Source organism: Pan paniscus, chromosome 16 (genome assembly GCF_029289425.2).
Source record: "Pan paniscus chromosome 16, NHGRI_mPanPan1-v2.0_pri, whole genome shotgun sequence".
Taxonomy (NCBI): domain Eukaryota; kingdom Metazoa; phylum Chordata; class Mammalia; order Primates; family Hominidae; genus Pan; species Pan paniscus.
Genome location: NC_073265.2, coordinates 68,444,679 through 68,467,638, shown reverse-complemented (window position 1 = coordinate 68,467,638; position 22,960 = coordinate 68,444,679). Strand labels below are relative to the sequence as shown.

The following is a 22,960-nucleotide window of genomic DNA, read 5'->3' as shown; positions in this document are numbered from 1 at the left end:
TGGCCTCTCGCCCCAGTCTCTCCCTCTGACACCTGGAGAGTCACTTATGTTTCTGCACACAGAAATTCAGACATGCAGCTCTGGACAGCTATGGAAAGTAATAGGTTCTTTGCATTAAAAAAAAATCAATTAAAAATAGAAATTAATTTAAATTTTAAAATTAATAAATAAGCCGAAGTGAGTGAAGTCTTTACCCAGTGGCTCTTGCAGGTCTGAGGCCCCGGCCCAGCAGGTCCTGCTCCTCCCCAGGGCTCTGGGCTAAGCCCACACCCACATGCCATTCATAAAGTCCCTACAGCAAGTCTCCTCCTCCAACCAGGATTGGTCCTCCAGAGAGGCTGGCCCCAGGCCAGGACCCATCAGCCGCAAATCTGCGAGCTGGATGTGTCCACTGCGCTGCGTGGCCTTGATGGGATTAGGCCAGGGTGGAGTTTGGTTCCAAAGGTAAGCGCGTTCTCATGTATCCAAGCTCACTGCCCCATCATGTCAGATTCTTCCGTCTTGACTGTTTGACCTTCCACGCTGATTCATACAGAGTCTTTGAAAACCAAAAACTATTGACATGGCTTCAAATGTGGAGGTCTTAACATGATTCTGTGTATCGGAATGAAACCAAAGAAAACCCATCCAGATTTCAGAAATGGATTTCTGTATAGTATTACACTGTGGGACAACCACCAACTTTGGATCCCATCTGCTTGCCACTTCCTGGTTGTGTAACTCTGAGAAAATTACTGAAACTCTCTGAGCCTTGATTTCCTGATATACTAAACAGAGATAGTACCTCCTTAACTCCCAGGATTGCTGTGGGAATTAAGCGAGAAAACGGATGGAAAGAGCTTGTGCTCACCCCTAGGTTTAAATCCCAGGTCAGCCACCTCCTGGTTACATAGCTTCAGCAGGTCTTTTAAACTCTCCAAATCTCAGTGATTTAATCGGCAAAATGTGGGTTATAAAAGCTACCTCAAAGGGTTGTTTTGAGGATTAAAATATTCAGTATAAGGTTAAGAGCTTGGTCTTTATAGTAAAATTGGTCTGGATTTAAATCCTGAATTTGTCATTTGCTGGTTCATTGACAGAGAATCATTCAGCCTCTCAGATCCGTTTCCAGATCTGCAAAATGGCTGTGATCACCCAAATTTACAGGGTTGTGGTAAAAGTTCAATTAGATGAGCTATAAAAAGCCCTTAGCATGGAGACTTTAAAAGATGTGTAGCTGATATCATTAACAAGAAAATACCACCATGGACAGTGGCATTGACCCAGAAGATGCCACCAGGTGGCAGTTATTTTAGCAAATATTCTAAAAGGTGCATTACTTGGGTGGGCCACGTGGATGGATCCCCGAGGGTCAGGTCAGTCAAGTCTTGTGAGTGAGCTCCAACTCCATCTGCCTCCTGTACAGAAGGCACTGATTACTCACAGGGTAGGCACCAATTACTTTGGAAATCAGCTCCTCAATCAGGACCAAGAGCTTATGCAGCTCCTGCCCTCTGTTTCTTGAAAGTGGAGTGTCAAGGGACCAAGTGTCCAGGGCCCAGGGGGACAAATGGAATCAGGAACTCCGGCCCATGGAGCGGTCAAGCCAATCTCAGATCATGAGGAAGTGAGTGCTTTGATGTTCAAAGAGTCCAGCTGTGTGGGAGAAGGGAAGACCCTGGTCTGTAGTCTGTGGGCTGAACTCCTCAGAGACCTAAGGATGACCCCTTGGGGAAGCTGAAGCTGTACAGTGACAGTACATTTAGCCCAGCCCCCTTGTTTTACTGAAGGGAAATCAGAGCCCTGGTAGAAACTCAGCCAAGGTCCCAAGGAGGCAGCTCTCTGTCTCTGACCCTAGACCAGAGCAGGTTTATAATACAGATCAAAAAGTCAGGTGTTTTCAGGAGGACATGGGAGGCCTCTGAACAGTGGGACAAGGGGAAACTGGTGCCTGGCTAACTGCTGGACTGCCAGGCCCAAGGGCCCAAATTACGCCGGAGAGAAAATGCAGTGGTTCATATCTTCTTCCATGAAAGCAACTGTACTGTCTATCTCAGGGCTCCTATAGTCCTCATCTTTACAACATGGGCCTCACTCTCTGTAAATACATACAGGAGCTTGGAAGTGGGAAAAGTACTCTGGGATGTTCAAACCTACAGAGTGTCTGTCCTCCACATCCAATCTAAAAGCAAATGCTTTGGCAGGCAGAAGGAGCTCAATTTCAAAGCCTGCTTTCCTGTCATCTTGCTTCCCTAGCCCAAATGATGTTCATATTTAGGTTTTTAAATAAGGTCAATTGCTTAATCTGTATATTTCTTATAACGATTCCATTGAATTCGTTTTCATGGGGCTTTTAAAAACTTGATTCAATTCAGTCAACAGGCATTGAAGAGACCACTTATTGCCAGGGACTGCTGTAGACATTGAGGGGAGAGGGCTGAATTCAGTCTCCACACTCAAGGAAATGAGCAGCTCCTGGCTGATAATGACCCACATGCCCTGGAGTGGAGAGGAGGGAAGGAACCCTAAGGCAGAGGGAGGAGCTTATGCAAAGGTGTGGAGCTGGGAAAGAGGCCTGACCAGGGAGCAGCAAACAGCCCAGGGTGGAGTGACGCTGTGAAATGAGGCTGGAGACATAAGGTCAGGGCCAAGCACCACACCATGGACATCAGGTTAATTTGGGTCTTACCTGGCAGGCAAGAGGAAGCTCTGGGCTTCTGAGAAAAATCACATCTATTTTGAGCTGCTAAGACACGGGAAGGTTTGGAAAAAGATGGGCAGTGGAGGAACTGCTGCTCAAGGCAGGTAGGAGGTGGTAAGAGTTGGAATTAATGCTGTGGCAATGGGGACAGTGATCTTTAATTTAATTTTAAATTCAATATATTCTGGAAATAATGAAAGAATGCAAGTAATGATACTTCTATTTGAGTAGCATCTTCATGCCCCATGCTGGGCTCAGCTCGTCTCTCTATAGTATTTCATTTAATACTCTCAGGAACCCTGAGCAGTGTGTATTTGGGGTGGTCTTGACCCTTCTTAGGAGCAGCAGGTGTCATGGAAACAATCAAAGCAAAAGGAAGGATTTCAACTCGTAACACTTCTGCAAGAGAATGAGCTCCATCATTCCGCATTCCAACATATCGTCCAGATGGCAGTCAATCAAATGGCGACCTTTGGGGCATTTGCACAGCATGTGCCACACCCAGTACACCCACGGGCTGCAAGCTCATGCTAGCCCTCTGATTGACCACCTAAGCGTTTACCCCATTTACTTTGTCCCCAACATTCCCTCCAAAACTCACTCCAACCCCTCTTTCATGGCTGGGTCATAAGACAATGTGCTGATCCACCTTAATTCAGGCTATTCATGGGCACCTGGCTTTTGTTTCTAAAATGTCATCAACACAAGGGGGGAGCCCCATGGCCAGGGCAGTCTGGAGGGGCTGCCCACACAGTTTCATCCTAGCTGGACCCTCTGCCCTCCGTGGTCAAGCACCAGTTTTTCCCTTAGCTCACTCACTCTGTGGTCCCAGAGCTGTGACACTCTCCAGCGTCCCTCTCCTCCTTTTGTTATGTCTTCATGGATTTTTACTAAAGGATGTTCTAACACGACTCACGTATATATCATTGAAGCTTAAAAACCCTCTAAAATAAACCTTTATATGTTACATTATTTGACCTGAATTTTCCCACATCCAGCACAATAATTTTTTTAGGGACCAGTTCTACTCAGCGTGTCACCATCCTCTTCTTTTTACAGAATAGAAAACAGATTCAGAGATGTTCAGCAACTTTGTCCAAGGCTTTACAGCTCATCTGAATTAGAACCCATCTGATTTCTCTTGCATTATCTTCTCTCTCTCTCTCTAAATGCACAAGCAAATGAATGAGCATAACATTCAACATCTCTCACTAAGATTCCAAGTCATGCATGCCTTTTAAAATAATTTACTATTCATTAGCTCCAAAACCAAAGGACAGTCATGGTCAAGGAGGCAGGCTTGAAGGTGAAGCAAAATAATTGCTAAGCCACACCCTGTCCATCTTTCATGGGCACCTCGTCCAAAGAGTTACCATGAGGATCATCCCCTGTGCTTTCCCTAACTCCTTTGGCCTTGATTGACTCTGCGTGGGTTATGAAATCCCACCCTTCCAGTTCTCCGGCTGGGTGGTCTGTCACATTAGCTTTGCATCTCACATAATCCTTTCCTGCCGACTGACTGGTTCCACCACAGCCTGTCTGCCTGCCCGCTGGTAAGTTCCTTCTGGGCAGCGCTGAGGGTGACCTCAACCCTCCAAATCTCCGTCCCCCAAAGCTGGTGCAGTCCTGCTTCCCCATGGTTGGGGGACATAACGGGCTGTGGAAAGGACTGACTCAGGACAGGGAGAGGGAGGGAAGAGGACCGAGTGCTGAGCCCCTTTCCAGAGTAGACGCTGCTGCCTGGCCCCAGCTGTGTTCAGGGGCTATGACCGTCTGTCTCCTCCCTGGTCTCCATCCGGCTGGGCTCACTTCGCCCAGTTTAATGAGCTCAGGAATGTGCTCAGTTGAGACACTCAGTGTTTGATTTGGCCCTTTTGAGCTGAAACGTGCCCCAGGCTCTGCTCATCCACCTGCAGGATTGCACAGTTCAGTCATCAGAGAGCCAGTGGCAAGAGGCGAGCTATGCCCGGAACGGAGCTCAGAGCCTGCATTTAATATATTCTTAAGTATAATAAACATCTACCAGGCCTGGCCTGCAGAGATGCCACAGACCCACATTGGAAGCCGGGGAAGGCACATTTCTTTGAAGTTGGTTCCAGCTCAGCTACCAGCCTTCCCTGCTGTCTTCACTGCAGAGCTGGAGGCAACAGCTCAAGAACCGCCACTCCCCTCTCTGGATATTGCTTGGTTCCAAGGGTCGTGGGCAGATCTGCCTCCACATGAAGCCCACATGCCAGTCTGACACTTGTCTAGAAAGCACTTTCTGAGTACCAGCATGTGCTGAGCTCTGAGCTATGTCCCTGCAGACACAGAGCTGGACCAGAGCTCTCGAGCTCAAGGGAGGTGGGCACATTCACTAGACAATCCCCACTAAAAGTGATAGGACAAACAGTAGAGGCATGGAAATATGAACATAATTTCTAAGACAAACTCGGGATCTGGTTATGATTTTTGCCTAACTTGAGGCTTAAGTATATAAGAGAAGAAAAAAAAATTTATATTGAGATGGTTCCAGAAGATCTGGGTTGTAAAGCATAAAGTGGAAGAAGAGATCAGAGCTCGGGAAGATAACTATGCCCCCACCTGGACCTAGTTATCATCTCTGGCTCTGATCTCTTGTTCTACTTTATACTTACATTTGAAGTGGAAGCTGGGCAGAAGTGGCTGGAGAGGTGGATGGGCACCGATTTGGAAGGGTCTTGAAGGCCAGGCACAGGAAAAGGTTTCCTCTCCTAGAAGCCATGAGCCTGGAAGGATGAAGGATGTGAGATAGCATCTCCTGCACCTCCTTGTCCTTTGTTTACTCTCTGTGTCTTCCACTAGAACACAAACTCTGGGAGGGCGGGAAACTTGTCTACCTGTTCATTCCTGCTTTCAAAGTGCCTAGAGCAAAGACTGCAGATAGTAGATGCTCAACAAATATTTGGTAAGTGAGTGAATAAGCAGGGAAATTATTTCCTTGCTGGGTCAAGAAGTGAAGGAGGCTGCTTGGGAATTTAAGTTTTTGTTAATACTGGCCCTGGTGCCAATAAATACACTTAAATTTTTTAAAAACCCTCAAAATCCAGTTTCCTATCCTTTTCTTCCAACGCGTGCCAGGAAGTAGGTCTCCCCACATGAGCCAGTCATCCTGGAGAAACCTGATTCTGTCCTCTGTCTCAGACAGCCCACAGTTCTTGGGATTTCAATTCTCAGATTAATCCTTAGCCGGCCCGCTCTGCAAACCCAGAGTGGGCTGGCTTGTGAGATGGAAGTGGGTATGGAAATTAGACAGAAGCAATCCAGAAAGGTAGACTCTCCCACCAGGAAAAACAGCCCCCATAAGATGGAGGCAGGTGGTTACTGAGGGGTTAGAAGACCAATGTTCAAGTCCCAGGTCTGTGCCTTATTCTCCAGAAGAAAGAAAACCAAAGGTAGAGATTTCTTTTCAGAAACCTCCATGCACCAGAAACCACCTCACTTCCACCATACCAGACACTCTGCTTCTATACTGGGTGCTTCTGAGTCATGGGTAACTCTCATAGCCTTGTTCTTTAAAGGCCCACCCCTCCATGCCTTGCTCTGGACACCTCAGTGGCTCCCATTGCCCCCACAGCTCCCTCCTGTCTCCTCTTTCCAACCCAGGGCTCTATACAGCCTGGCCCCTCCTCCTTTTTCCATATGTTGTCCATGATATCCTTGCATGAAGCCGAGGCCTCAGTCACATCAGACCATCCAGTGAAACCCAGATACACCCTCAACTTTCCCTTCCCCATACCTTTGACTATTCCAGTTCTATTCATATAAAGGTGCCTGCTCCATTCAAATTCAAAGCACTGCTCAGTTGCCATGTCCTCTAAGACACCTGCCTGGATCTTGACAGTCAGAAAGAAGGCCCTCTGCTCTGTTCTGCCTAGCAGTGCATTCATACCTCTCTCCTGATCCTTATTCCTCTGCCTCTCACTGTAATTATATTTCACTCTGTCTTCCCTTAAAGGACAGGGATGTCCCACTTTAAAAAAACAAAACAAAACAGGGTCTTGCTGTGTTGCCCAGGCTGGAGTGCAGTAATGTGATCACAGTTCACTGCAGCCTTGAACTCCTGGGCTCAAGCGATCCTCCCGCCTCAGCCTCCTGAGAAGCTGGGACTAGTGCCTCACTCTGAGTACCCCAAATGTTGAGTGTCCTGTCTGCCATAGTAGATGCTCACAAACACTAATCAAAGTGGGTGGTGTTGGTTCCTCTTCCTTGCACCCTTTTAAGATTTCCTTCCCCACAACAATGGTGCAGGCAGAATGGAGGAGAAAAGGTGAACCAATGGATCCTTGGCTAATTTACTCTGGCTAGCAGCATGTCAGTGGGAAAAGCAGCAGGCCGTCCTCATTTACACAATGTCTACATGATGCTCCTGGCATCTAAGTTCCATGCATGCCCTGATTTCCACACCTGAACCCCTTCCTTATAGGATTTCCATCATTGTTCTCATCACAAACTCTGTAAGTTTATTCAATGTCATATGATTTCAACATAGACCTTTATATATCCTTCCCATGTCTCCAGCCTCTTGCTGAATGAGACATTTCCTTCTAATTCAATACAGTCTCTGTTTACCTGACAAAATGGAACATCAAAAGACTCCTAAACTTGTTAAGCCCATGCAGAATCTTGTGCAAAGTATATTTCGTATGCACTTTAATACAGTGAGCAACCAGGAAAATCGGAACAACGTGCCACATGGCATTAGCAGTAGCAGACGTTGTCAAAGCCCCACCCATATCCTCTGCACATCCTGTGCATGCCCACTGCAAACATCAGCAATGCTCCACCCAAGAGCTTTTCCTTGGCTTGTGCAAGGCAGGGCCGGGGGGTGGTTAGCACCCCTTGGGGGATAGATACCCCAGCTATCTCATCCTCAGGTGGACAACTCTGAGGTGTTTTTCCAGAAGCCTTCAGCAGGATTACAGCCCAGCTGCCCACAGTGATGGCCTGCTCACCAGCACTGTCTGTGTTAGCCTCCTTCTCTGCCCCATCTCACTCCCCCCCTCAACCTCCTGAATAAACCACTTCAAGTCCTTGTCTACAGATCTGCTTCTGGGAGATCCCAGCTTAAGACAATCTCTCTGTCATTTTAAATTCCTCCTATGGTCTGAATGTTTGTGCTCCTGCCTGCCTCCATTTCATATGTTGAAATTCTAACTTCCAAGATGATGGTATTAGGAGATGGGTAGGACCTTTAGGAGGTGACTAGGTCGTGAAGGCAAAGCCCACATGATTGGGATTCGTGTCCTTATAAAAAAGATCCCAGAAAGCTATTTTGTCCCTTCTACCATGGGAGGATGCAGCAAGAAGGCACTGTCTGTGAGGAAGTGGGCTCTCACCAGACAGCAAATCTGCTTGCATCTTGATCTTGGGCTTCCCAGCCTCCAAAACTGTGAAAAATAAACTTCTGTTGTTTATAAACCACCCAGTTTATAGTATTTTGTTATAACAGACAAGACAACCCCTTTTGCCAAGAATATAGTACCTGCTTCTCCTCCAGGCCCTAACCCTTGTGTTTATCTGGAGCTGGCCAGAGGAAGATGGAAGGAATTCTAAAAGGATTCTCGGAGTAAAGACACTCAGGGCTGGCTTTCACAAATTATCAAATTTTAGACTTGGGATGACTGTAGGAGTTGGCCAAGTTCAAGTCCATACTTCTCAAGTGGGGCATCTGAAGATATTAAGGAAGTGATTTGTCCAAAGTCACCCACCAGGTTAATGACAGAGCTGGAGCTAAGACGCTAGTCTTGTGACTCTCAAGTTCAGGGCTGGGCTCTCTCTGCCATGTTGCTGTGAAAGGATTTAACCAAGTGACAAGTCCCTCCTAAGGTTACTGGCTAAATTTACTTTAAAAAAACAAGCAAACAAACAAACAAAAACAAAGTTCTAACATTCCAACTCTCTCCCATAAACCCAGCTAAAACTTAAAATAGAAAGTACCTAGCATGTGTCGTTTGACTTCAAAGCCATAGACAGTAAAGAGAAGCCAATTCTAGAAGCAATTATCTAGATCCCTGCCCAGAGGAGGTTTGCCCTAATAATAATCATTGAAATGGTAGTCATAGCTCCAGATCTCTTCTTAGTCTTCGTCAAGGAGACACAGAGCTTATGAGCAGAGAGCAGCCCAACCTCCAGTTGAGGAGCCCTGGAGGGAAGAAAAAGATATGGCTTGAGAAGATCTTATTCAAATGCTTGCATAGAGCACACTACCCAAAATAATGCAACTTCTGGGCTCATCCAGAAGATCAAGGAAGAAAGCTTTAGAGGAAATGTGGGCTTACATTTCTAAAAGGCTGAGAAACATTACTCAGAGTAAGTGTGGGCCTGTAACTCCACTAACTGCCTACAGATCAGGGTCCCTCCATGTCCCCTCTGCTTTGTCCTGTCCCCAGTTGGACACATCAGAATTTCACAAAAGGATAACCTTCCCCTGCAGCACACAGGAGCTGTTTTTAGGTTTTGAACCTATCTGTGTTCAAGCAAAAGCATTTTGATTATGCATTGTGAAGGCGAAAAGTAAGCAAGCAAAAATCACATTCGGCCCAGGCCCCAAAATACGCACACAGCCCATGTACACACACAGCCAAGGTGTGGAAAGTGTGATTCAGCCTGGGAGGCTTCTCACCATGTCTTCAAAGATGCTTGAAAACTGAAGAGTGGATTAAAATGTTCCTACCCTTTGATCCTGCAATCTCCCTTCTTGGCAGCCCCATGCAAATAGCAGAAGATAGAAAAGAAAAAACTATACACAGAGATGTTCCCTTCACCATTATGTATAACGGCCAAAACACTGGAATAACGAAAATGGCTGCTTTTAGAAATGAGGTGAAATAGGCCAGGTGTGGTGGCTCATGCTGTAATCCCAGCACTTTGGAAGGCTGAGGCAGGCGGATCACCTGAGGTCGGGAGTTTGAGACCAGCCTGACCAACATGGAGAAATCCCGTCTCTACTAAAAAATAAAAATAAAAATAATACAAAAGAAATTAGCTGGGTGTGGTGGTGCAAATAAATAAATAAATACAAAAGAAATTAGCTGGGCGTGGTGGTGCATGCCTGTAATCCCAGCTAGTCGGGAGGCTGAGGCAGGAGAATTGCTTGAACCCGGGGGGGTGGAGGTTGCTGTGAGCCAAGATATTTTTATTGCACTCCCGCCTGGGCAACAAGAGTGAAACTCTATCAAAAAAGAAAGAGAGAAAGAAAGAGAGAGACAGAGAGAGAAAGAAAGAAAGAAAGAAAGAAAGAAAGAAAGAAAGAAAGAAAGAAAGAAAGAAAAGAGAAATCAGGTGAAATAAACTGTGGTGCTTCCATTCTATGGGAAGTGGTAATATTGGCCCCATTTACTGGATAATGTAGTGGTTTTAAAACATGTGTACACTTGGAAACAACCTAAGTGTCCATCAACAGATGAGTGGATAAAGAAAACATGGTAGGTACACACAATGGAGTACTATTCTGCCATCAAAAAGGATGAGATCCTGCCATTTGCAATACCGTGGATGAAAGTAGAGGTCACTATGTTAAGTGAAATAATGCAGGCACAGGAAGACAAGCACATCACATGTTCTCTCTGATTTGTGGGAGCTAAAAATCAAAACAATTGAACTCATGGAGATAGACAGTAGAAGAATGGTTACCAGAGGCTGGGAAGGGTAGTGAAGGGGCTGGGGGGAGTTGGAGATGGTGAATTGGTACAAAAAATAAAAAGAATGAATAAGATCTACTATTCCATAGCAAAACAGGGTGACCATAGCCAACGATAATTTAATGGTACATTTTAAAATCACTAAAAAAGTATAACTGGACTGTTTATAATACAAAGGATCAATGCTTGAGGAGAAGGATACCCCATTCTCCATGATGTCATTATTACGCATTGCATGCCTTATCAAAACATCTCATGTAACCCATAAATATATACACTTACTATGTACCCTCAAAAACTAAAAATTAAAAAAAAAAGAGCCCACAGATTCTTTGACACTCACTCCATTAAGAGGTGGAGTCCATGTCCCCTCTCCTTGAGTCTGGATGAGCCTCTGTGGATGCCTCAATGAATAAAATGAGGTGGAAGTCATACTGTGTGACTCCCAGGGCTGGGATAAAAAAGGCCACAGAGCTTCTGCCAGGCTCTCTTGGGACACTTGCTCTGGGAACCCTGGGCCGCCACGTCAGGAGTCAGCTGCCTGGAGGCCACCAGGCAGAGAGACCATGTGGAAAAAGGGATGCTTGAGGAGCCCCAGCTATTCCAGCCCCAGCTGTGTGAATCTCCCCAGCTCAGGAGCCAGACATGTGGGTGAAGATGACATTGAGAACACCCCAGCCCAGTCCCAGCCACTGACTGACTGCAACCACCTGAGAGATCCTGAGAACCGCTGAGCTGAGCTCACTTAACTCCTGATGAAGAAAAATAAATTATTGTTATTCATTTAAGACACTGTTTGGGGATGGGTTGTTACACAGCAATGAATAGCTGAAACAGAGAAATGGAGATTTACAAAGTTTTAGAATCATGCTCAAGGTCACATAACTAATAAGTGGGGAAGCCTGAGCCAGCATCTAAACTCAGGTCTTCAGCAGGGGAACTGGGACAAGAGTATAGTCTACTCGGCTGCAACGTAAGATAGCTCATACTAACTGGTGAGCAGAACCAGTGAGTGGAAGAAAGTTGTTGCTCTATTGCAGAGCTCGGGTTCCTACTCAGCTTTTCCTGACATATCGATGTTTTGCACTGACAAGTTTGCAAAATGCACTAAAGCAGCCGAATGCTGCAGGCTGCAGAGGGAAGCAGGGCTGTGTGCAATGCCCATTATGGTGATCACTTTCTCTTGGCTCAGTTTGCCACATGGGCTCTTTTTGAAATTTTATTGCCTAATCCTCCCTGGCATTTGTGTATTTTGCCTTTGACTCCTTACCTCAGCAGCCTCAACCCCTCCTAACATCAGATCAGAAGTGCCTGTACAATGATGCCTGCCCTCAAAGACAGGGCTGACACTCCCCAGTGTCCCACAGTCCCTGTCTGGTCACTATGGTCCCTGTCATCCCCACTACTTGTCTGGCCCCTGTAGACATTTCCATTTGCAACCCTTGGCTTAAGATACCAAGAAGTTCTTCACGATGGAAATGCATTCATCTTTGCTTAACTCTAGTGTTCTCTGCTGGTTTGATCACATAATTAACTCTTCCCCCATCCCCTCTCCTATTTAATGCCTGCTGCAACATTCTTAGTCCTTGGCAGGCACAGTTTAGGAAAAGCTGGACTGTGTGACCATGGCAGCCTCTTCTAATTCTACTATCAGCACCTGGTCATTAACGGATTCAAGCCTTGGTGAGCTAGAGCCATCCTAAGGCATTCGCGGAATCTTTGGCTTCCCCCTTCCAGCTCCCAGTCTGCTGCCTTTACAATGCGGGAGTTAACGACCACTGTTACCCCTGCTGCTCCTCTTCCATGAGGATTTAGTGTCTCATACCCTTCTGTTTATGACATGAACTATCCTTCTGATGGTTAGGGCGCCCCTGTCCACCCAGTTCACCCTGCAAGCCACTCCAAGTGTCCTTTAAAAGTATGTGTATAACAAGAATGGATATCGGACTCGAGTGTTCAGTGTAATTTAGTTGTCTCTGGGGATCAAAGAGCAAGACCATGTACTTGTAGCTGATATAGGAATAATAGCCCTTCATCCTAGAAAATGCCCACCCTGAAATAGGAAAAAAGGACTCTGTGGTGAGTTGAATTGTGGCCTCAGAAAATATAAATATGTCCAAGTCTTGACCCTTGGTACCTGTGAACGTGACCTTATTTGGAAATAGAGTCTTTGCAGATGTAAGTAAGTTAAGGCTCTTGCGATGAGATCATCCTTTATTTAGGGTAGGCCCTAAATCCAATAACTGTTGTCCTTACAAGAATAAGGAGAGGGAGATTTAAGACACACAGAGAAAAGGACCATGTGAAGATGGAGGCAGAGGTTGGAGTGGTGCCTCAACAAGCCAAGGGAGCCCCAAGCATGGCCCCAGCTGCCACAAGCTAGGAGAGAAACAAGGGACAGTTTCTCCCTCAGAGCCTCCGGAGGGAACCAATCCTGCCAACCCTTCAATCCTGAACGTCTGGCCTCCAGAACTGGGTGAATAAATTTCTATTGTTTTAAGCCACCAGATTTATGGTCATTTGTTACGGCAGTCATGGGAGACGAATACAGACTCCAGCGGCGGGTCTCAGAGGAAGAAAAATGGCCTCATCTCAGGGGCCACATGGCTGTGGGGAATAAGGGAGGAGTAGAGGGGGGCGCTGCTGAATGCCTGCAGGGTGGGGGCCAGGCTGGGAGGTCCCCAGGGAAGGACCTTAAAGATTAGCATCTTTGTAAGTGACGTCCTAGGCTGTGCTTCTTTTTTTTTTTTTTTTCATTCATGCATTCATTTTATTTTTTTCTCTTCTTTATCCATTCATCTATTTTTTTAAATTTTTTTAATTTTATTTTTTTTAATTTTATTATTATTACACTTTAAGTTTTAGGGTATATGTGCACAATGTGCAGGTTTGTTACATGTGTATACGTGTGCCATGTTGGTGTGCTGCACCCACTAACTCGTCATTTAACATTAGGTATATCTCCTAATTTTTATTCATTCTCACTCAACTCTCAGGAAAGCCTCATCAGTAATTAGGGCCTGGAGCCAGCTGTGCAGTTCGGGAAGTTGAGAGGAGAGCCTGAGGAGTGAAGAGGGAACACAGTCCCTCTCCCCTGAGTTCAGGGTGGCGGGTGCAGGGGAATCACTGGAATGGTGGAGGCTTCCAAGAAGAGGACCTCCCAGGGTCACAACCCCAGAGGCAGCCCCGAGCACAGGAAGAGGGACCAGGGTGCAAAGCCTTGACCAGCACCACCCTCTGAGCAAACAGGGAACTGCACCCCAAGGAACCCCCAGAAATAGGGCCATCGGACCTCTTCAGGGGAGTCTAACATCACAGGCAGTAGAGCTTTTATCCTATTTTCATTTGACTAGTTAAAAGGAATGTGACCTTATTTTGCAATCATAGGCTGGTGAAGCCCAAAACGTTCAAGATAAGTGAATATGCCTGCAAAGTTTCCCCAAATAGCCAGGAAATTAGCACCCCCCAAAATAGCTGTGTGAGAGCGACGAGCAGGGCATAGCCTTGCTCTGAGGCAGCCACTGCCTCCTTTCCTCCTCCTCCATTTCTCTCTTCTTCTCTCCCTCTTTCCCTCATCTGCCATTTTCTTCTCTTTTCTCTTGCTCCATTCCTCTTTTTTGTTCTTTCTGTTCTCCTACTTCCCTTCCTTCCACCTTCCAGACCCTCTCCTCTCCTCTCTCCCCATTTCGCAGGCTCCAAGCCCACAGCATACATTTCCCAATGGCCCCAGCAATTTCCCTGCAGGAGTCCCTTCCTGTCTTCACTTCTCTGTGGGTGCTGGCTGAGCAGCTAGCAGCATGGCCTAGGGCTACCCATCAGGAAAGCTTCTGTGGGCACATGCTGAGGAGGGAGGTGCCCTGCAAGGAGAGCTCCTCTTATTTTAAAAATGAGGTTGTAACATTCTTTCATTCCACTAACACCCCTGGCTAGGGCTTAGAGCGCCTACTGTGTGCCAGCTCACTGCTGCTGGGGAGCAGAAAGCTATGGTGAAAATATGTCCAGGAAGGTATGCTGTGCAGAAGGGAGACATCCAACCCTTTGGGGGTTGAGAGCAGGGACAATTTATCCTAGGAGAGGGTGACCATATATTGTCATTCATTGTCCAGCTTAGGACACATTTGAGAGTGGTGATTTCACAGGGGCATCACCCTAGAAGATTGTTCAGGGGGTCCCCATTTGGAAGATAATGATACTGCAATTCAGACAGAGTGAACAGCATGAGGGGCTGCAAAACACTTTACAGGTTTTGGGTCATGCCTGTCATCAGGTGCAGCTGATGTGAGTTTGGAGAGATGATGGGATGGGAGACTGGACAAGTCAGTTTGGAGTCCATCTTTAAAAAGTCTTGAATGTGAAGCCAAGAGTTGTCTTTATTCCTCAAGGATTAAATACAATGATTTTTTTTTTATTTTTACTATTACATCAACCGGACCATAAAAAGGATATAAAAGAAAAAGGCAAAAAAAAAAGCACATATCATATCAATAGATGGCAAAAAGTATTTCATAAAATCTAATATTTACTACTAATGATGAAAAAAATACTGTGGGGACTAAGATTAGAAGAATACTTTCTTGAGATACTAAAATATCTATCCAAAAATAGCAATCAACAGGAAACACTGCAGCTGTTACCATTAAAATAAGGACTAAGACAAGAACACAGCTGGTCCTATTGTTGTGAAACATTGTTCTGAAGGGCTTGGTCAATGCCATAAGGCCTGGTAACAAATCGGATGCAAAATTATAAGAGAGAAGATGACAAAACTATACTCATTTTCAGGCAATATGATTTTCTACCTGGAAAAAAAATCCATTCAAGTTTAATAAAGTTGATTGTTCTATAAAGAATATATAAATATCAATAACATTCCTAAATATCATCTATAATTAGAAAATATGATGGGAAAATATGCTATACACATTTCATATGAATATATGTATATATAGGTATGTGAATGTGTATATATGAAAATAAACTTAGTAAGAAATATGTAAGTCCTATAAGAAAAAAATGCTAACATTCATTGAGAAAGTCAGGGGAAGACTTTATTTATTTATTTAGAGACAGGGTCTCGCTCTGTAACCCAGGCTAGAGTGCAGTGGCACCATCATAGCTCACTGCAGCCTCAAACTCCTGGCCTCAAATGATCCACCTGCCTCAACCTCCCAAAGTGCTGGGATTACAGGCATGAGCCACTGTGCCCAGCCAGAAGATTTTAATAATTAGAAATATAGGGCATTTCCTTGAGGCAGAAGATTATATTATAAAGATGTCTAATCCCAATAGAAATCATAACCAAATTTTATAACACTTATTTTTAAAGTCTGTACAATGAAAAATGCGTAAAGAAAAAAAACAAGATAATATCCGAAATACAAAAGCACTGAGAGGTAACTGAGCTTATAATGTATCAATATGCCCTGCAAAGCTTCAATACTTAAAACAGTGCACTGTCAATGTGAGAAACGACAAATCAATGGAAAGTCCTGAAATGGCTGACTGTGCACATAAGTAACAAAGCAAAATATCTACATTTTCTGTCAAACTCTGGTGGGATTTTTGGAAGCTACAAAAATGCCAAAATGGCAGGCAGCTCCAAGTGATGGAGACTTAAACCTGACCACTATGTTAAGGCTGGCTGGTTTTTCCTTCTGGCATAATTTCCTGAAATGACCCTTCAGTCAAGTAAGCACCAAGTCAATACTGGGGGACGAGATGTGTAAAACAGCAGTGTGGCAGAAACAGTGGCATCCATCAAACATCCGTCAGCCTCCTGCTCATCCCCACCACCACCTCCTTGCCAGCTGCCTTATTGCCGGCCAGAGCCATGTGACCAGCTATGGGCTATGGCAGAGAGTGACAGGTGCTACTTTCAGCCTAAAACCTAGAAGAGCCTGGTGTGACCTTCCAGATGTCTCTTCCCCTGCCATGGCAACCAAGGAAGCAAGTATTTAAGAGAATGCCGTCCGTCACACAGTAACAAAGCCTCCGTGACTCGCTCCCTGTGTGGAGTGGAGTCTCCTGCTGACCCTTAATGGACAGGCAGTGTGAAGGAAAAATGAACCCTTGTTGTGATAAGCCACGAAAATACTGGGATTTATGAGTGCCTGTAGGAGAACCCAGCTTATTCTAGAATCCAGCTTATTCTGACTAACACCACCAGTCATCTGGATGTTGGCATTTCAGAGCACAGGTTCCAGCACATGCTGCACAACAGAATCATCTGGGAGCTTTTTGAAAATGCCAGTTCCTGGGCCAACCCTTTAAGAGCTTCTGACTCTGTCGCTCTGAGTGTGGCTCGGACATCAGTCATTTCAAGTGTTCCCCAGGTGATTAATTGTACTGTGCAGCCGCAGTTGAAAAACCGCAGCTGCCTTTCTTAAGAAGCTCTGTGTCGTGTCGGGTAATGTTACATGTGGTTCGTGTTTGAGTGAGCATCTGCTCTGCAGACTTGGTTCTTCCCAGGCACCAAGAAGCATTCCTGTGTTTTCCACTGGATTGGCACTGTCCTGGGCTTGCATACAGTTGCTGGTGCTTGAGAAGCTGTGTGTGTGCCTTTACGAAGCTTAGATAACAGGCATTCTGAGGCTGGGGAAATGCCATCTCTGCCCTGTGTTAGAGGCACTTCTATAAATAGGCAAGCAGAGCCTGCAGGTGGGAAATTCAACCTGGAATGTGCAGTCAATGTCCTGCACACCAAGCATTCAAAACTAAGACCCTCTTGGCTTTTGGAGGCAGGCTGATCTCACATTCCTGTATTCTGATGCCACGTCCCTACTGGGGTCAGGAGAGGAGCCGACACTGTGGGCGGGGTTTCTGTTGAAGACAGTGACCGTTTCTGCTGTCACCATCAGCCTGGGACCAGGGTGTCAGGCATGGAGTCTGGATTCTAGGGACTGCAGACAGGCTTATGATGCTCTCACACTGCGAAGTGAGGCCCACGGCCTGAGAGAGGCCCAGTGCTAGGCAAGGAGACCATCACATCAAATCACAACTCTCTGTCGTGAAACTTGATCCTGAAAGTTTTGTATAGTCTCATCAAAATTTACAAGCTGGTTTCTGCGCCACTTTGGAAATTAAGGGGCCCTGTGCTTGTGATGGAATCATAAAGGATGTCTCCTCTCTTGTCCCCACCCCAGGCCTGCACAGTGGCAGCAGCTGTGGCCAGAGGGACACAGTGGACACAGAGGCCCAGGGAGAGGAGCAGAGGCCAGCAGGAAACAGCAAATGCAGAGGCCCAAAGTGACCAGGACACCGTCCTTGTGCACACCCTGGGAGGAGCCGATGTCTAAAGAAGGGCTGAAGCCTGAAAATCTGGCAGGACTAGAGCTCAAAGTCATGGCCGCTTGGGGCACTGTTAGAAATGTGCCTCCTTGTGTTCTCCCAGTGATGTGATAAAGGTGGCATCTCACTGAAAAGGACCAGGGTTAGGAGGGCTCAGGAGCTATGGGGTGGCCCAGGGACAGAGAGCTGCTCATCAAAATCAGTGTCAAAGCTGCATGTGCAGCCCTGGTGCTCGGGGGGCTCTGGTGCAGGGTGTGCTGTGGCGTTCCTCGACGACGATGTTGCTTTACTGGGGGAAGTATCCTGGTACTGGCAGGGTCAGAAGAGGGTAGTGAGGAGTGTGGTGCTTCTGGGAGCCATGTGAATTGAAGTGGAATAATTAGCCAGGCATGGTGGAGGGTGCCTGTAATCCTAGCTACTCAGGAGGCTGAGGCAGGAGAATCACTTAAACCTGCGCAGAGGCTGCAGTGAGCTGAGATCACACCGCTGCACTCCAGCCTGAGCGACAAGAGTGAAACTCGGTCTCAAAAAAGATATAGATAGATATAGATAGATACAGATGATAGATAGATAGATATCTGGAAGATTCACAGAGAGTAAATGACAGTGTCCAAACAAAAAGTGTCCTTTCCGCCCTTGCACAGTGCCGCCCCCATTCCAAAAACTCCCTTTCCACTGACCTGCTGCCTGTGTGCATTGTAATCCAGCTCACTCTCTCCCACCCAGGGCTGCCAGGCAGGGCTACAAACACAGGGCACGAAGCTGCCGTCCTCCCTACCTGGCCAGTGGCAAACATCACTAAACCCAGCCACCCTTCCCACCAAACCTGCCCGAGGCCTTGGGCTTCTTCTCATCACAGCGGTCCACACAGCCACCGCCTGCCAGTCAGCATTAGTTACAGCCACCTGACGCTTGTCTTCAAATCCAAGAGAGAGGTGCAGGTCAACTGTGACCCCGGGGCCGAGGCCAAGTCAACCACACCCATTTGTTTGGGTATCACCTATGCTGTGCTCATACTGCAAAGGCCAAGTTGAGCAGTTGAGACAGAGACTGTGTGGCCCACAAAGCCTAAGATATTGACCACCTGGCCCTTTACAGGAAAAGCCTGCCAACCCCAGTTAGAAGCAAAGCATGCTCAAATTTGTATTTTTTTTCCCAGAATAAGATTGTCATTAAACTTATAAATAGGGTTTCTTAACCTATTCACAAAATGAAATGCAGAGAGCCAGAGAGTTGTTATCTAAACTAAAAAAGAAGAGAATGAGAAAACCTAATTATCATGGATGTCACATGCTGACTCCAGGGGTGACTATACTTTAGTTGACTCAACCTTGGTTTGGAAACTTGCTTTCACTCCCTCCCTGGAGTCAGAAGCCTTCCCAGACAGCATGTTCTCTGGTCTTGGTCTTCGAAGCTACGGGGAGTTGTGCCAAGGAAGCTCACCCTCCACAGGCCTAGAGCACGACGATGCCAGGGTCGGGTGTTGCTAACAGCCCTTCCCTGTCTTCCACCTCCTCAAGCCCCCTCCCCAGGAACAGTGGAGGGAGAATGAAAGAAGGCACAGTTTCACCTTCTCCATCTGCCTTGGAGGCCGCAACATCTGCCTTCCAATTAGGATGGAGCTACTGGGGTGACGGGGTTGGCTAGCAGGCCCCTCGGCTCCTGACTCCTCTGGGGCGGCCCCCTGTTCTAATGAAGAGCTAATTAACATGAAAAGCATTGATTTAGCCAACTGCTGCTTGTATAATCACAAGGCACTCTCAGCAGCAGCTTCAAAGCTGTCTCTCCCTTCAGAACACAGGATTCGCATAAAGCGTGGGACTAAACCCTCCCCGTGTTTTTAAACAGTGATTCCCCACACTCCTGAAGCGAAAACACCAGCTCTGTAAGTCGACCACGTAGGCGCCCCTCTCGCTGCCTTCAAGGGGGAACTCTGGTGGGTTTGGTAAATGTTAGTACTTGCCCGCGTGACCCAGAGATTGGGTTAGGAATCAGGTTCCATCTTCTCTCCTGGCTCACAAACGTGTGTGTTGCCAAGAACTAGTAGGAGGCCATGGCTGTGCTCTAGCTGTCTCAACAGAGAAGTAGCTTAAACCCTTACAGTGAGGGGTGGGTTGCCTTAACTATAAGGAACAAAGGCATGAGAGGCCTCTAAGACAACATGTGCATGGATTTGTTTGACTCCCTCATCCCAAATGATGATCATTCATCTCCCTGATCATCCATGTGGGAAAGTTTGAGGCCAGATACCAGCTCGAAGCAAGACCAAGAAATTCAGGCTCTGGCTTGGTAGACTTCTGAGGTAGAGTGCCGTATGAACCATACTTTTACTGTCTGAAAATTGATCTTTAACATCCACAGGATGGCTACTAGCTGCTCCCATGTAAACCCTGCAGTACCCGAAAACATCCAGAGACTTTAGATAGCCCCCAAACCAGCCACAATGGATGGGATTTTGCAGGGGCACCACTTCCAAACATAGCGGGCCAGTCTGCCTTATGGCCAACCCTTGTGTTCCAGTGGCCCAGCTTGGTGTGCCATATTCTCACCAAAGGACCATCAGTGTAATAAAACTGTGAAACTCTTTCTAGTTTCTCTCTTGACCTGTATCTGACCTCAGCAGACTTCACCCAAGGTAGCACTGGTTAGAAGAAAGCAAGTGGAGCCCATGATTCTAAAACTGTGACGACGAAAGGGTCATTCATCAAAGGTTTTGACTGAAGGAAGTGAATTGGAAGCCAAGGGAAAATTCCAAGAAAGAAAAGGACTTAACTGAAAAAAGGTCATTATAGACTCAATCCCTTTCCTTTATTTATAAGTTTAATAGATTAGTTTGGAATTTGTTGTTGAAGATACTTTTCATCCAGATTTCAGGGAGGTACATAGCATGGTAACCCTGTGAAGACATTGGAGCAATGGATAGTTATACATCCAGGTAGATTGGAAACCAGTTCAACAACTCTAGCCAAAGGCTATTGATAAAAGACAGCTGACATCTAGAAGGAGGTCAGAGCCACTAACTAGATGGTAGCTGTGCCTTGGATGAAGCTTATCTAATTTGCAGCTGTCATGAAGTTGAGTACTATACTGAACAAGTCGATGACAGAGTCAGCATCCATGAGACTCCTCTGTACAGCAGCATCACTTTGTCATTAAGCACACAGACTCTGAGCTGAATCTGCCCAGGATCGGATCCCAGCTCCAGCACTTACTAGCTAGTTATGTTTGGCAAATTACTTAGGCTCTGAGTATTAGTTCCATCACTCAACTGAGCCTCTCCCTCATTAAACCAACAAGAGAATTAAAAGGGATTGTATAGGCCAGGTAAGGTGGCTCACACCTGTAATCCCAATACTTTAGGGAGCCAAGGTGGCAGAGTCGCAGGAGTCCAGGAGTTTGATGCCAGCCTAGGAAACATAGTGAGACCATGTCTCTAGTAAAAATAAAAATAAAATAAAAATGTAATTAGCTAGGCATGACGGCACACCCTTATAGTCCCAGCTACTCAGGAGGCTGAGGAAGGAGGATCAAGGATGCAGTGAGCCGTGTTCATGCCACTGCACTCCAGCATGAGTGACAGAGCAAGACCCCATCTCTTAAAAAAATAAGAAAGAGGGCTGGGCATAGTGGCTCACACCTATAATCGCAACATTTTGGGAGGCTGAGGCAGGCAGATCATTTGAGGTCAGGAGTTCAAGACCAGCCTGGCCAACATGATGAAACCCTGTCTCTACTAAAAATACAAAAAAATTAGCTGGGTGTGGTGGCACAGCTACTGGGAAGGCTGAGGCAGGAGAATCACTTGAACCCAGGAGATGGAGGTTGCAGTGAGCTGAGATCCAACCACTGCACTCCAGCCTGAGCAACAGAGTGAGACTCTGTCTCAAAAAAATGTAAAAATATAAAGAAAAGAATAAAAAGGATAGTATCTATAAAGTGCCTGGAACAGAGTTAGTGTTCAACAACTGTCAGCAGTGTTGTTAGCTGAGGCTGGTCACTGGGTGACTGTAATAATATCAGTCAGGGTCTCAGTGATAACAGAAAATACACTCAAATTGGGATAATGTGAGGATGGATTGCTTTCTAAAGGGACTATTTACAAAGGTGTGGTTAAGATTTAAAGAATCTGAAGATAGTGCTATAACCCAGGGTAGCAATTGCAAAGCCATTACCACTCCTAAGCCTAAGGGCGGAGGGGAGGAAGCAGTTGTTAAAACCCAGAGGGAGAGAGAAGCATAGAAAGGAGGCCACCAAGGGAAACAGTGTCCTTTGGTTGAAGGACACAGGTGACCACCCTGGGAGGAAGTGAGAGGAGTAAACACCCCCACCCTCTCTCTGATTCCAGCTGGAGCACCCATTGGCCAAACCCAACAAGAAGCGCAAGAACGGGTGAGCCTGGCCATACAGGTCAGTTTCTGGGGCAGAAAGCGGGGTGGAAAAAGGTGACAGTGGGTCTGGAGGGACAGAAAGACACCTGGTATGAGCATGTTACATTTGTTGGGGACAAAGTTAAAATCCTGCCTGTCATTTCAATGAAGCGACTACAACAATATTCGGGATGGCAGATATTTAAGAGCAGCATCTGGAAACAATGATTAAAAGGGTTCAGTTGGCTACAAGTCCAATATTCAGCCATTCATTCATTTACTCAGCAAATGCAGGGAATGCACACTGTGTGTCCAGACCTGCACTAAGCATGACAATACAAAAATAAACAGAACAAGAATGTATGCTGAGCAGAGGACATACTGGCATACAGTCGGTGCTCAGTGAATATATGTTGAACATGTGAATGAATCAACTTCATCGTAATGGACTGTCTTCATAGTCCAATGTGGACATAAGATGATTTGGTGGCAGCAGTGACTAGGGGAGGGGAGGCGGAGGGCAGGGACAGGTAGTATCAGACCCAGTCACAATGCTTGTTGAAGTGGTGGAAAGAGGATTGGGAGACTCTCTTCTAGACAGAAATGTGGGGCATCTCCAGGGCCCTGGCTCCCTCAGGTCCCATCTGCAAAAAGAAGCATGACATCCAAAAGCACGATGGTTTCTCAAATGCCCAGGGAAGCCCCAAGTGCGAAGGCTGGCAGGGAGGGCAAGCCAGGTGAGTGGCGGCAGCTAACCTCCCCTCAGCTGCCATGGCCGGTGGGCCCGGAGCACAGGGAGGGCAGGCACCAGGCTTGTGCAAACTCCAGCTCTCAGGCAGGTGTGATCCTGTTGTACCGTGTAGGGAGGGGTCCCTGAAAACTGTCAGTCTGAAGGCCCTGGAGGGGAGGTGTGGACTTCTGCATGGGTGATTCCCAAGCCCAGCAACAGAGCAGAGCAGGGTGTG

At 46.5% G+C, this 22,960-nt stretch overlaps 1 long non-coding RNA gene across 1 annotated transcript in view; it reads left to right on the top strand.

Moving 5' to 3' along the window:
• The window catches only part of LOC129394064 (uncharacterized), an 89,450-nt gene extending 70,561 nt beyond the window's left edge, over positions 1-18,889 (top strand). The window contains exon 3 of the long non-coding RNA XR_008621260.2: positions 17,484-18,889. This is a non-coding gene — a long non-coding RNA (uncharacterized LOC129394064). The remainder of the gene's footprint in view (positions 1-17,483) is intronic.
• The last annotated feature ends 4,071 nt before the right edge of the window (positions 18,890-22,960 follow it).